This window comes from Grampus griseus (assembly GCF_964374135.1).
Source record: "Grampus griseus genome assembly, chromosome: 15".
NCBI classification, from domain to species: Eukaryota; Metazoa; Chordata; class Mammalia; order Artiodactyla; family Delphinidae; genus Grampus; species Grampus griseus.
Window position 1 is genome coordinate 49012546 of NC_139009.1, and position 16357 is coordinate 49028902.

The window sequence follows — 16357 nt, forward strand, 5'->3', positions numbered from 1 at the left end:
ACACACATATAGATACACATCCCCTCACACATTATGCCACTTGAAAGCTGGACAGCCATGAAAATAAACATAGGCCCATGTGCCAGACTCTTAAAGAAATCAGGTAATATGATAAAATAAGCTTTTATATCCTTTTCTGCCACCCACAATTCCCTTTTTAAAAAATTTCACTAAAATTCCTACGTTTGGGGAACCCAGACTGTCAGTTTGAGGGAATTGGAAGCCGAAGCTTACGGTTTAAATGATAAGTGAGCCAGAAACACTGGACGGCCGGCTGGGGAGATCTCCATGTGTATTGGAGTTCCCTGTCCAGGAAATCAGGGGAAGCCTAGTGGAGCAAATAGAAATTTTTGGTTTGTCTTGTTCAAATGAAGCCTAACTCTGATCTCAGTGAAACCATGGCGTGCCTCTTCCCCCGAAAGTTTGGATAGCAGTGGAATAAGTGCAGCCTGAGAATCCCTGGAGGGAGGTTGTCACCACAACAATAAACATCATAAAATGTGGAGCTTAGGGATAAGCAGGCTGGCAAGTTTCCTGTAAAACATCCATGCTCCTCCACTGCTTCTCTTCTTAACAATACCCACTGAGGGGATGGGGGCAAGAGATGAAGGGTAGTCTTGCCTCTTACAGTAAATTGTGAAATCTTAGGAAGCATTATTGGTTATCACAATGATCTTGGCCAAGGCTTCTAGGTAATCTTGCACAATGAAGAACTCCCCTCTGTCCTATAAAAATTTAGAATTCCCTACAACAACTGCGTATAAGTAAGTCTGCAATTAATCCAGCCTAGAGCAAACGCTACTTTGATATTTATGTATTTAGCACAATTTCAACATATACTGACTTTTTCTGGAGTGTTACGACCCTGTAAGTCAAAGGAGAGCATACTTTCTTTCACTGGAGGCAATGCCAGGGAATTGTTTATTGTTTTGGACAGTCACGTCACTGACCAGCTTGTGGTATTGGATTCACCACTTAATTCACCTGTACGTCTCCATCTGCATTTATAGCTATTTGACATGCACAGTGATTCCATGTAATTTCAAACATTTGATTGCCTTATTGTAATATATAACAAAATATATGTTTTAGGAAAGAAGTATTGAGTCTGATGGTGTTGAGAACTACCAAAAATACATACATACATACGCACATACATACATGTGTTAAAAGAGTTCAGTTTATCCGTATACTATCTTAGTTCTAAATAGTCATCTTCGGACTTTTCTTCCTACTTGATTACCTCTAATTTCTGACTTGACTCCCTTTTTCATTCTTTAGACTAGGCACTCAACACCCTCTTCCTGGTCACAACCCTGCCATAGCGCCCCAGTCTACATTGGATAAACTTCTTTCCCAGGTGAACTCAACTGTGGTACCAACATTAGTTTGCCTCTGCCCTAGAACTAGAGGAAACTGATGAAATAATTCAATCCACTCATTTGAAGATGGCAAAGCTCAGAGATGTTGTCTAAGACTTGTCAAAGTTTGTACTATTTTCATTGAGAACATGAGGCGAATAAAATTGTGCCCCGAGCACTAATTCTTCCAATCTGTACATAAGGATCAGAGCCCTGTTCAGCAAAGTTAGCTTCAAGAGACCTAATGGCTTCCAGGCTTATAAGGCTGGACTGTGATATGATTGACATCTTCTTTCTTCAGATATGCTAACATGTATAATCGGAAGTTTTGCTATAGCAATGTTGACAGTAATCCTCCAAGTTCCATCTAGGACTGAAGAAGTAAGTGTGGGCTGTTAGGCTTTCAAGTCCTATGAGCAAGATTATCTCTATTATGAGACGGATGTGTCTAGCTAAGCCTGATGCTTCTAACCTCTAGTTCACCTCATTAACTTCCTTTGTTTTGAGTCCATGCTCACCACGGTTAGATTAGGTTCTCTAAGGAAGAAATAGGATGGTTATATGGGCAAGATCTAGGTTGTCTTATCATTTTCATTGTAAATAAGTATGTTGGCAATCTTTAAGGTAACAAAAATCAATTTCTGATTGCGGGTTCGATTTTCAAGTAGCTTGACTTGCAGACTACAGAGAGGGAATGCGCTAATGCTGGCACAATGACTTTTCTTCCAAGCAAGTATTTTCCACCACACTAGCTCTCTGGTTTTTCTCACCATTTTCTCTGGGGTTAGTTAATGTATATCTAGTTCTAGAAAATGAACCCTGCTTGGGTGCTCACTAGTTAGACTTCTGATTCTGCAAGCCTGAGGCCTGTGGCATGAATAAAATTTCCCATCAGAATGTAACCTTCATGCGGGCAGGGATTACTGTATGTTTTTCACTGCTTTATTCCTAGTACCTAAGAGTATTGGCATATATTTAGAATGGATGCATATTTCTCTGGAGGAGACAAATTTCTAGCTATTCCTCAGGGGTATACTCCATCCCCACTCCCACACACACTGTCACCACTGGTGTCAGTCACAGCTATTTTTTCCACTGTTGTTAGAACACCTGGGCCTAGGTGTCCTGATTTTGTCTTTCCTTCCCGTCATGATACCATCGCATCAGCAGGAAAGGGAGTGAATATATCTGTGCAGGTTTATTCAGACTCAGAAATGATAAACAAGGATGAGGTTGAAATGAGTAGTTTGTGTGTGTGTGTGTGTGTGTGTGTGTGTGTGTGTGTGTGTGTGTGACTTGGCTTCAGCAAAACTGAAGAACGAGAGGAGTGGGAAGGAAAACAAAGACATTCACTTAAGTTTTCTCTTTTATTCACAGTCCTTGTATTACCTTTCACATTGCACTTAGCAGATAAAGATATGAATCATTTAGGCTAAACTTTATGAAATTAAAATTCAGGAAGGAACATAAGTATGCTAAAGATGAAAACGTGTCAATTTGATTTGGTAATACATCACCTTCAACAAAATGGTGGGGACGTGAAATAATGACCATGGTTTGAGGAAGGAATGGGAGGATAGACCATTTTTCCTGGAAACTTGAGTCTGAAGGTTATAACTAGAGGAAAGCTTATAGTCAAAAGAGGTTTATATTTGCTTTTAAAGTAGGAGATACTTGAGTATTTTTTAGCCTCTAGTCCAGACAAAGAGCTATTAGAGAGTTTCAAACTGAAGATACAGTGGAGAGGGACTCACTGATGAATCAAGATTCTGAATGAGATGGTAGAGGAGAGCATCCAGAATGTAGACTCTTCCCAAAGCAACTGAGAGGTGGTTCCTGAAGACACTGCCAACTTCTGTTATAAATTAGAAATCTCACAAGAACTCTCTTGCAAAGAGAGATCTTTGACAATCTTGTAAAGAAGTTCACACTATGGCTCTGAAGATACCTTTATGGAGAGAGTTCAAGCTAAAGTTTCTTGTATTACATAACTTCTCCCAAATACACAGCCCACTCCTTCTTGAATTAGTTCATGATATCTAGAGAACTCATGGGGACAATGTGATACTGTCCTTACTTCTTTAGAACAACCTTATGTGCAGAATTGTTTTATATTCAATTACTCTCTTGACACCAGTCCATGATGCTATGGTGCTTCTGTTTGCTGCAGTATGGTGAAAAGAAAATCCTTAGACTTTGTTGAAAAAAAGGTAAGAGCACCATGATGGATGAACCTCTGCATGTAGAATAATCAGAGATCCCACGCGAAACCAGCAGAAATCAGAAATGACACCTGGGTGAGCCTCTCTGGCAAGTCCTTAACAATATGAGTATATAACCACTTAAATTCTTTTTTTTTAAATGGAAGATTCTCAATAATATGTCAAGGATGGAATGAAGGAAGAGTTCAAACACATCTACTCAGTGAACCTCTCCAATCTGAATACAAATATACAAAAAAAGGATGAAGATGTCAATCATCACATAGAGAACTCTCATAAATTCACTCCAGCCAGCTTTTCTGTAAACAAGTTCTTTAACACAGCATCAAAACAAAACATTGGCAGGTCCTTAGTTTATGGAGATAGTTATAGCAATAGTCCTCATCCTCAGCATACGTGCCTTTCAATTAATAGAAATCCACAGAAGACTCGCTTTGGAAAATCAATTGCCTTAATTCTCTAATGATATAATTGCTAGCACAAGCATGGACATTTCTGCCCACAAAATATATTTCATCCACCTAAATGGATAATATTTTTAAAATCTGAGCAAAAATAACTTGCTAAAAATAGTGATTTTGTTTAGCTTTCCTTATTTTTTTAATTACAAATATGGGTTTACCATATAGATTAGTGAAAGTAGAGTAAATCTAGGGAAACAAAAATCATCCATAATCCCAACACCCAGAGGCCTGTGGTATCATATTTCCTTCCAGTTTCTTTTCCATGAATTTTGTACATAGTTGATATTATGTTACATAGCAATTTAGTGTTCTGATTTTCTCATATAACAGCATTCCTCTTATTATTCCAATTTTTTTTCAGAAACATGTTTAACAAATGTGAAGGAACCCATTGCATATATTAGATTGAATTATATGAAACTGCTGATACTTAACCTTTTTATTTTTAGACTTCTTAACTTGGCAATTTCATAGAGTTCAGCTTATGTATAAAAGAATTTACCTATCATTTCTCCATTAATGTGATGGATGATTTGGTTGTTTCTTGTTTATTTTTCATTATTAAAAACACGTTGAAATGAATGTCTTTTTGCATACATCTTTATTAGCATTTCTGACAATTTCCATAGACTACATTCCTGATAGTAATGTAATTGAGATGATAATAAACATCTTTATGGTATTTTAACTTCTATTAGAGAAGTCCTTTCCAAAATATTGAGCAAAATTAACTCCAATCAACAATGTATGAGAAAGCCTGTTTAACTACATGCTATCAACATTGAATTTTTTTATTTCTTCATTTTTTTGTAAATTTAATAGAAATATGAACAGAAAACCAAACAGAACCAAACAAAAGGCAAGCAACTTGTTTACATTTACCTTTCTCCTTTAATAGCCAAAGTATTTTTCCACGTTTGTTAGCCATTTGAATTTCCTCTTTGGGGAATTGCCTTCCCCTTGACTTTGCTTGTTTTGTTTCAATGGCTTAGAATTTTCTCTCAAGTTTGAGTTATCATATTTGCAGCCTCTTCCCTCTAGTTGTTGTTTGCCTTTGATTTTTTTTTTTAATTTGATGTACAAAAAATTTTATATCTTTTGGTTCACACAAAAATTGTACTTCAAATCAATTTTCAGAAGTTATATCTACATAGTTCTAATTTCCATTAAAAGCCAAAGTATAGATGTATCTTTATAGCCAACATGTTGGATGCAATAATAATGCTGTCATAGAGCATAACGGACAATATCATGGATTTTGGATTAAAAAAGAAAAAGTCAAGTCTAGCTTAATTATTTATTAGCTTTTTGACATTGGACAAATTACTTAATCTCACTAAACCTCAATTTCCACATCCATAAAATGGCATGATAAAATAATATATAATTTAAAGGAATGTTCTGAGGATTAAAATGATACATGCAGAACACTTACTACAGTGTCCAGTGTATAGTAAACATTCAATGATTGACTTAAATGTTTTAAAAGTATATATTTTATGAGCCTTATTCTTCTCATGTGACTTATCTCTGTCCTTCAGGAATTACATCTCTCTACATAATAATGGAACCAATATAAGATTTTCTAAATAGTAAATTTCATTGAACAGTGAATCATTATTTCAGATACACCAGGCAAATAGGTAGGACCAATATTCCTCAGTATCATACCATTACCCTCTTGTGGAGATAAATAATGCAATTGACCAAAAGATTAAAAAGTAAATCAATTTATGACAGCATTTTTTGTGTTCCATTCTTCATAATACTATGCTACCTTATTTCTGCTACAGTATAATTTAATTAGGAACAGCTATGTAATAGTAGTAGTAGTAACAGTAACAATTTATTGATTTCTAAATACTGTGTATACCAGTTGCTGTTTTAAACACTTTATATATATGATCTCCTTGAATCCTCATAACCATCCCATGAGGTAGATAACCGTGACCCCTGTTTAACTGAGGAGGAAACAAAAGTGGAAAGTTTACACTGGTAACCTATAGTAGTTTTTTTCTAGGGCTACTGTAAAAAGTACCACAGACTAGGTGACTTAAACAACAGAAGTTTATTCACTCACAGTTCTAGAGGGTAGAAGTCCAAGATCAAGGTGCCAACAAGGTTGAATCTTTTACAGTCTCTCTCCTTGCTTGTAGATGTTTGTCTTCTCCCTCTGTCTTCACATGATCTTCTCTCTGCACCCATCTCTTTCCAAATTTCCTCTTCCTATAAGGACACCCAACACTACTGGATTAGAGCTCACACTAATGACCTCATTTTAACTTATCTCTCTAAAGACTGTATCTCCAAATGGAGTTACATTCTCAGGTACTGGGGTTGGGACTTCAACATATGATTTGTTGGGGTACAATCCATCCCATAACACTGCCCAAAGTAATAAATTCATAGCCATGAGTCAAACATGGACACTCTGGCTCTAGACCCATACATTTTTCTTTCTAAACTTTTTATTTTGAAAAACATTTCAAACTTACAGGAAAGTTACAAAAATTGTACCAAGATTTTCCATATATTCTTCCACAGATTCTCCTGTGTTAACATTCCACCACATTTGTTTTATCATTCTCTCTAAATATCACAGGATAATTTATCAAAATTAACAAATTATCATCAACACAATACTATTAATCAAATCCTTAGACCTAAAGAGAGTTTTATGAATTGTCCCACTATTGTCCTTTATGAAGAAAGAAAAGCAAAGTTTTCTTATGTTCCAGGGTCCAGTGTTTTATTTAGTTGCCATATCTCTTGAGTTTCCTTTCATTTTAAACATATCTTCAGTTTTTGTTGTTGTTGTTTTTCATAACGCTGACATTTTCAAGAGCACAGGCCTAATATTTTCTAAAATGTTCCTCAATTTAAGTTTGCCAATATTTGTTGATAATTATATTCAGTTCATGTATTTTGGCAGGAATTCCATGAAGAAATACTATGTCATTCTCAGCACATCATATCAGGAGACCCATGGTATTGATTAGCATCCTTACTTGTGGTACTAACTTTGATCACTTGTTAAGATACTATCTGCTAGGTTTTTCCAGTATAAAATCACAATTTTCCATTTCCCAAATTAATAAGTGTCTTGTGGGGAGGTAATGTGAGACAATATAGATATCCTGTTTCTCACCACAATTTTACCTAATAATTTAGTATCTACTGATGATTTTTGCCTAAAATAATTATTACGTTGATTTTAAAAATTATATCACTTCTTCTTTATCTATGAATTGTAATTCTACTATTTCAAAGGAAATTTTCCCACCTCATTTATTTATTCATTTACTTATATGAGTCTATGCTCATACATTCGTCTTTTATTCTATAGGGAATAATCTCTTACTGCCATTATTTACTTTATTGTTCAAATTGTCCCAGTATGGACAGTGGTGACCACTTCAAGTTGGTTCTATATCTTTTTGACAAGTCCTTATTATTCCTTGAGGATTTTCTTAATTTGTAGCACAAAAGATGTCGAGAATCATGTTGTATTCTCAGTTTCAGTCCTGGAGGTGTCTATCTCTTCAAGGACTCATGGTTTCCTTTCCTGGAGAAAGGCCTTTAAACAGGATCTGGGCTCTAGGTGTGCTCACTGTTACTGAGGTGTAAGCCCTTTGACAGACAACTAGAAAATATGTGTTCATATTCATGTTTCTATACTGATTGCCTATCATCTATCTATCTATTCACCTATCTATCTCTATCTAAATTGATTCTGTCCTAAAGATGCTACCAGAAAACTGCTAGAGCTAATAAATGAATTTGGTAAAGTAGTAGGATACAAAATTAATGCACAGAATCTCTTGCATTCCTATACACTAATGACGAAAAATCTGAAAGAGAAATTAAGGAAACACTCCCATTTACCACTGCAACAAAAAGAATAAAATGCCTAGGAATAAACCTACCTAAGGAGACAAAAGACCTGTATGCAGAAAACTATAAGACACTGATGAAAGAAATTAAAGATGATACAAACAGATGGAGAGTTATACTGTATTCATGGATTGGAAGAATCAACACTGTGAAAATAACTATACTATCTAAAGCAATCTACAGATTCAATTCAATCCCTATCAAGCTACCAAAGGCATTTTTCACAGAACTAGAACAAAAAATTTCACAATTTGTATGGAAACACAAAAGACCCTGAATAGCCAAAGCAATCTTGAGAAAGAAAAACGGAGCTGGAGGAATCAGGCTCCCTGACTTCAGACTATACTACAAAACTACAGTAATCAAAACGGTATGGTACTGCCACAAAAACAGAAATATGGATCAACGGAACAGAATAGAAAGCCCAGAGATAAACCCACGCACATATGGTCACCTTATCTTTGATAAAAGAGGCAAGAATATACAATGGAGAAAAGACAGCCTCTTCAATAGTGGTGCTGGGAAAACTGGACAGCTACAGGTAAAAGAATGAAATTAGAACACTTCCTAACACCATACACAAAAATAAACTCAAAATGGATTAAAGATTTAAATGTAAGGCCAGACACTATAAAACTCTTAGAGGAAAACATAGGCAGAACATTCTATGACATGAATCACAGCAAGATCCTTTTTGACCCACCCCCTAGAGTAATGGAAATAAAACAGAAAATAAACAAGTGGGACCTAATGAAACTTAAAAGCTTTTGCACAGCAAAAGAAACCATAAACAAGACGAAAAGACAGCCCTCAGAATGGGAGAAAATATTTGCAAATGAATCAGCGGACAAAGGATTCATCTCCAAAATATACAAACAGCTTATGCAGCTCAATATCAATAAAACAAACAACTCAATCTAAAAATGGGCAGAAGACCTAAATAGACATTTCTCCAAAGAAGACATAAAGATTGCCAACAAGCACATGAAAATATGCTAACATCACTAATCATTAGAGAAATGCAAATCAAAACCACAATGAGGTATCACCTCACACCAGTCAGAATGACCACCATCAAAAAATCTACAAACAATAAATGCTGAAGAGAATGTGTAAAAAAGGGAACCCTCTTGCACTGTTGGTGGGAATGTAAATTGATACAGCCACTATGGAGAACAGTATGGAGATTCCTTAAGAAACTAAAAATAGAATTACCATATCACCCAGCAATCCCACTACTGGTCATATATCCTGAGAAAACCATAATTCAAAAAGAGACATGCACCACAATGTTCATTGCAGCACTGTTTACAATAGCCATGACATGGAAGCAACCTAAGTGTCTATCACCAGATGAATGGATAAAGAAGATGTGGCGCATATATATAATGGAATATTACTCAGCCATAAAAAGAAACGAAACTGAGTTATTTGTCCTGAGGTGATTGGACCTAGAGTCTGTCATACAGAGTGAAGTAAGTCAGAAAGAGAAAAACAAATACCGTATGCTAACACATATATATAGAATCTAAAAAAAATTGTTCTGAAAAACCTAGGGGCAGGACGGGAATAAAGTCTCAGATGTAGAGAATGGACTTGAGGACACGGGGAGGGGAAAGTTTAAGCTGGGACAAAATGAGAGAGTAACACTGACAAATATACACTACGCAATGTAAAATAGATAGCTGGTGGTAAGCAGCTGCATAGCACAGGGAGATCAGCTCGGTGCTTTGTGACCACCTAGAGGGGTGGGAGGGAGATGCAAGAGGGAGGGGATATGGGGATATATGTATACATATAGCTGATTCACTTTATTGTACAGTAGAAACTAACACAACATTGTAAAGCAATTATACTCCAATAAAGATGTTAAAAAAAAAATTGCTAAGAATGATGAGGTTTCTTTCCTCTCTTTTCTTTAAAAAAAAATAAATAAAATACAAATGATTGATTCTGTACATCTAAACCTGTTAATACCTTCATTTGAAATAGTGAAGATGGTCCTGACTTTGCAGGCCTTCTAAATCTATGTTTAAGATGATTTAACCTCCTTTTGTTAAAACTGCTCAACTTTCATATCCAGGGCACTCAGTATGCCTTTCTGATTTTTGATTCTGGAGGTTAATACATGTTAGTGATATCAAGTTTAGGATTAGGAGTACAGGGAAGTTGAGTCATATTCCAAAGAAACCACATAGGAAATGATTAGAAAACCTACAGAGAGAATTACCACCTTCTCACTCTTTTAGGTTTCCAAATATACCAGTACCTTAATCAAACCCAGAGGTTTCAGAAGTACTGATTCCCTGGAGGCATAGATAGCTGAAGGGTAGTTTCAGGATTACTGAATTCTGTCACAGATCTGGCCTCAATTCCATTCTCAGTAGAGCTCTGTGCACTGGATTAGGGGGCAGCAAGTTACAGCCACACCCATTCATTTATATATTGTCTAAGGCTGCTTTTCTGCTACAATGGCAGATTTGAGTAGTTGCTACAGACGCTAGGGCTTGCAGAGCTTAGACTATTTACTATCTGGCCCTTTACTTGAAGAGGTTTGCCTATTCCTGTACTAGATCATTTTGAGCCCTGATGTTGATAATTTTTTGCCACATATATGTGTACACACACACACACACACACACCATTGTAAGACAATACTGTTAAGAGATATTTTAAATATGATTGCTGGCTGAGGGGAAAAAGTCCTGCCAAGGGTTGGCACCATATAATATTGATGTAATTGCACTGGCATGAAGGCCTCTTTTTAGATTTCAAAGTCTGCTATACCCAGAGAGTTCATCAAATTAATCTGCTGTCCATTCTGTGTGGCATGCGATCTCTTTGACAATTGGGCAAAGAAACGTAACCTCCACTTCTGGCAGCTTGTGTCAATTTGTATGGCTTATCAGTCTGGCTTTTGAGTGTTCATATTTTTAAGAATATGTCTGCGTTTCTCATTAATTATTTTGAGATCTAAAAAGAAAGGGAGACATTCTTTGGAAAGACTACGGATACAATACCAAGTTAAAAGCTGTGTGGAATGGTGTGATGTCTGCTGGTAATGCCAAATTACTGCATGGTTGATCCACTGGCCAAAGTCAATAAGACTGCTAAAGCGATCCAAATCCCCCTTCATTCCACCCCTAGTCAGACATGTAGAGATATGGGTCCCAGCCATGTGCACTGAACCCTGCTTTCCTCTGGCTTATTTTGGTTATTCAGAGAAGAAACTCTTGATGTTGACTTGTTTTTGCTTATAGCCTTTGAGCTTCTCTGACTCCTATGTGTGACTCAGGGCCTTCTGAACATGCTACAGGTGCTATGCAATAGTTTTTCTGGAATCAAAATATTCAGTGTAAAAATCTCTCCTTCTTTGATTTCTGATGACTCAGGCTGCTACTTACTTTGTGCACCTATCAGACATATTATGTTTTTATGTCCACTTCTTTTCCCTGCCATAAAGCACTATCACGGTGCTGCTGGCTAAGCTTTTTGTCTTGGAGGTGGTGAGAAGGACACACACAAACACACGCACCAGTGTTAACTCTTTGATTGCTTGAAAGCAACCCTCTCTAGCCATGCCTGAAATTCAGGTTTAGAAACTGACTAAAGTTTAGTCTTACAATGCAAGACTCTTTAATCTGTCTTTTGGTCGTTTCCCAAGATCCATGAATTCCTTAGGTGAAACTTAGTTTCCTCGTATTGTAAAATTATTACTGCTATAGGACTGCACCTTTTAAAGAACTAAAAGTAAACATCACAGGACCCTTGAAAGTAAGAATGCTGCTTTTCTCATAGAATAACAGAGGCAGTATTTCAAATCTGTCTTAGCATTTAGCTCTCTTTTTAATATCAATGATATTGCCCTCTCCCTGTGTACACTTTGAGCCCAGCAAACCTCAGTACAAAATGCACATTGTTCACGTCACAAGTTTGTCTCTGTCTGAAAACTATAGTGCTGAGTGGCATTTAACACGGCTCTCCCATTCCCACTTCATATACTCGATACCCTTAATCATGTTCAATAATGAAATCTTTTTTAAAAAATGCTTTTTTATCTTAGAGTTTTGACATCTTCGCTCCACTAAATCTAATCCAAAACTCGTGGGGCCAGATATTTTTCAGGATTTAGAATATTTTGGAGTTTAGAGAGATGTATACTGAATGTTACAACACCCCCAGTGGGGTCTGGGCCAGCTCCCTTTAATAAGGCATATCAGTATTTCTTCTGTAAATCATGCAAATATTCCCAGTGGGATAAATAAAAGCTATAAATAGGCTCACATCAATTCAGGTAAGGTTGTGCCATGGCTACCAAAGGATTTCAGCCCAGTTCAGGTTTTTCTGCCAAAGTCATTTAAAAATATTTTAGATTTGAGATATTGCAAAGATGGGATTGTTAATTTATACCAGGGGTTAGCAAAATTTTTCCATAAGGAGCCAGATGGTAAATATTTTAGGCTTTTCGAGGCTGTACTGCCTCTGTCTCAACTACCACTCTCTGCTGTTTGGCCCTTAGAAAATACATAAATGGGTGTGGCTGAGTTCCAGTAAAACTATTTACAAAAACATGCTAATGACTAGATTTGACCTGTGGGTCAGAGTTTGCCAACCCCTGATCTATATTATCTTTGTTGTTTTAGAATTCTCTCCCTTGGGTGTCAGATCCACTGACTAGTTTGCAATAATTTCTTTGAATGGACGTTTTGAGAATGGGACAACTTCAAGAAGGGGAAGAGATCTCAGCTACTTGTCCCATCCATGTTGTTACCTCCTCTTAATTTGACAGCCCCAAAATGTATACAAAAATAGTACTTAGAGAGGCAAAATCAAGATGGTGGTGTGGGAAGACGAGGAGTTAGGATCTCCCCACAACTAGGGCGCCTGCCGGCCACTGGTGGGGGACTGTGAAGCCCAAGGAGATGGGAGGAACCCCAAAATGAACCGGTAGCATGTAGGGGGACTGAGGGGGTAGGAGAAGTGGAGGCCAGACAGGATCGGCACCCCTGAGGCCGGGGATATCAGGAGAGGCAGGCAAGAGGGGCCCTCCGGGAGGAGCAGGAGAGGAGAGGAGGGCAATAGTCCTGCATACCCGGGCACAGGGAGCCTGCTGAGCTCCGAGGCCGTTCCCTGCCCTCCAAGTCTCCCTCCTCCCCGCAGCTGCATTGGTGCTACTAAATAACCAAGAGATCACTGAAGAAATCAAAGAAGAAATTTAAAAAATACGTGGAAACAAATGACAATGAAAACACGATAACCCAAAACCTGGAGGATGCAGCAAAAGCAGTTCTAAGAGGGAAGTTTATAGTAATTCAATCTCACCTCAAGAAACAAGAAAAATCTCAAATGAACAATCTAACCCTACACTTAAAACAACTAGAGAAAGAAAAACAAAGAAAACGCAAAGTCAGTAGAAGAAAAGAAGTTATAACGATCAGAGCAGAAATAAATGAAATAGAAATGAAGAAAACAATAGCAAAGATCAATAAAACTAAAAGCTGGTTCTTTGAGAAGATAAACAAAATTGATAAACCCTTAGCTAGACTCATCAAGAAAAAAAGGGAGAGGACACAAATCAATAAAATTGGAAATGAAAAAGGAGAAATCATAACTGATACTGCAGAAATAAAAGGATTATAAGAGACTACCACAAACAACTATATGCCAGTAAAATGGACAACCATGAAGAAATGGACAAATTCTTGGAAAGGTGCAATTTTCAAAGGTTCAACCAGGAAAAAGTAGAAAATATAAACAGACCTATCACAAGTAATGAAATTGAAACTGTAATTAAAAATCTTCCAACAAACAAAAGTCCAGGACCAGATGGCTTCACAGGCGACTTCTATCAAACATTTAGAGAGGAGCTAACACCAATCCTTCTCAAACTCTTGCAAAAAATATCAGAGGGAGAAACATTCTCAAATTCATTCTACGAAGCCACCATCACCCTGATACCAAAACCAGAGAAAGATATCCCAAAAACAGAAAATTATAAACAAATATCACTGATGAACATAGATGCAAAAATCCTGAACAAAATACTAACAAACACAATCCAACAGCACATTGAAAGGATCACACACCATGATCAAGTGGGATTTATCCCAGGGATGCAAGGATTCTTCAATACGCAAATCAATCAACGTGATACACCACATTAACAAATTAAGGAATAAAAACCATATGATCATCTCAATAGATGCAGAAAAAGCTTTTGGCAAAGTTCAACACCCATTTATGATACAAACTCTCCAGAAAATGGGCATAGAGAGAAACTACCTCAACATAATAAAGGCCATATACGACAAACCCACAGCAAGCATCCTACTCGGTGGTGAAAATCTGAAAGCATTTCCTCTAAGATCAGGAACAAGACAAGGATGTCCACTCTTGCCACTTTTATTCAACATAGTTTTGGAAGTCCTAGCCGCAGCAATCAGAGAAGAAAAAGAAATAAAAGGAATACAAATTGGAAAAGAAGAAGTAAAACTGTCACTGTTTGCTGATGACATGATATTACACATAGAAAATCCAAAAGATGCCACCAGAAAGCTACTAGAACTAATAAGTGAATTTGGTAAGTTTGCAGGATACAAAATTAATGCACATAAACCTCTGGAATTCTTGTACACCAACAATGAAAAATCAGAAAGAGAAATTAAGGAAACACTCCCATTTACCATTGCAAGGAAAAGAATAAAATACCTAGGAATAAACCTGCCTAAGGAGGTGAAAAACTTGTACTCAGAAAACTATAAAACACTGATGAAAGAAATCAAAGATGACGTAAACAGATGGAGAAATATACCATGTTCTTGGATTGGAAGAATCAATATTGTGAAAATGACTATACTACCCAAAGCAACCTACAGATTCAATGCAATCCCTATCAAACTACCAGTGGTATTCTTCACAGAATTAGAACAAAAAATCTTACACTTTGTATGGAAACACAAAAGACCCTGAATAGCCAAAGCAATCTTGAGAAAAAAAAACGGAGCTGGAGGAATCAGGCCCCCCAACTTCAAACTATACCACAGAGCTACAGTAATCAAGACAGTATGGTACTGGCACAAAAACAGAAATATAGATCAATGGTATACAATAGAATGCCCAGAGATAAACTGATGCACATATGGGCACCTAATTTATAACAAAGGAGGCAAGAACATACAATGGAGAAAAGACAGCCTCTTCAATAAGTGGTGCTGGGAAAACTGGACAGCTACATGTAAAAGAATGAAATTAGAACACTACCTAACACCATACACAAAAATAAACTCAAAATGGATTAAAGATTTAAATGTAAGACCAGACACTATAAAACTCTTAGAGGAAAACATAGGAAGAACACTCTTTGACATAAATCACAGCAAGATTTTTTTTGACCCACCTCCTAGAGTAACAGAAATAAAAACAAAAATAAACAAATGGGACTTAGTTAAACTTAAAAGCTTTTGCACAGCAAAGGAAACTATAAACAAGACAAAAAGACAACCCTCAGAACAGGAGAAAGTATTTGCCAATGAAAGAACAGAAAAAAGATTAATCTCCAAAATATACAAACAGCTCATGCAGCTCAATATCAAAAAAATAAACAGTCCAGTTAAAAAATGGGCAGAAGATCTAAATAGACATTTCACCAAAGAAGGCATACAGATCACCAAGAGGCACATGAAAAGATGCTCAACATCACTAATTATTAGAGAAATGCAAATCAAAACTACAATGAGGTATCACCTCACGCCAGTCAGAAAGGCCATTATCAAAAAATCTAGAAACAATAAATGCTGGAAAGGGTGTGGAGAAAAGGGAACCCTCCTACACTGTTGGTGGGGATGTAAATTGATACAACCACTATGGAGAACAGTATGGAGGTTCCTTAAAATACTAAAAATAGAACTACCATACGACCCAGTAATCCTACTACTGGGCGTATACCCTGAGAAAACCATAATTCAAACAGAGACATGTACCACAGTGTTCATTGCAGCCCTATTTACAATAGCCAGGACATGGAAGTGACCTAAGTGTCCATCAACAGATGAATGGATAAAGAAGATGTGGCACATATATACAATGGAATATTATTCAGCCATAAAAAGAAACGAAATTGAGTTATTTGTAGTGAGGTGGATGGACCTAGAGTCTGTCATACAGAGTGAGAAAAACAGAAAGAGAAAAACAAATACCGTATGCTAACACATATATATAGAATCTCAAAAAAAGAAAAAAAAATTGTACTGATGAACCTAATGCCAGGGCAGGAATAAAGAGGTAGACATAGTGAATGGACTTGAGGACATGCGGTTGGAGGGCGAAGACGGGGTGAAGTGAGAGTAGCATTGACATATATACACTACCAAATGTAAAATGGTTGGTGGGAAGCAGCAGCATAGCACAGGGAGATTGG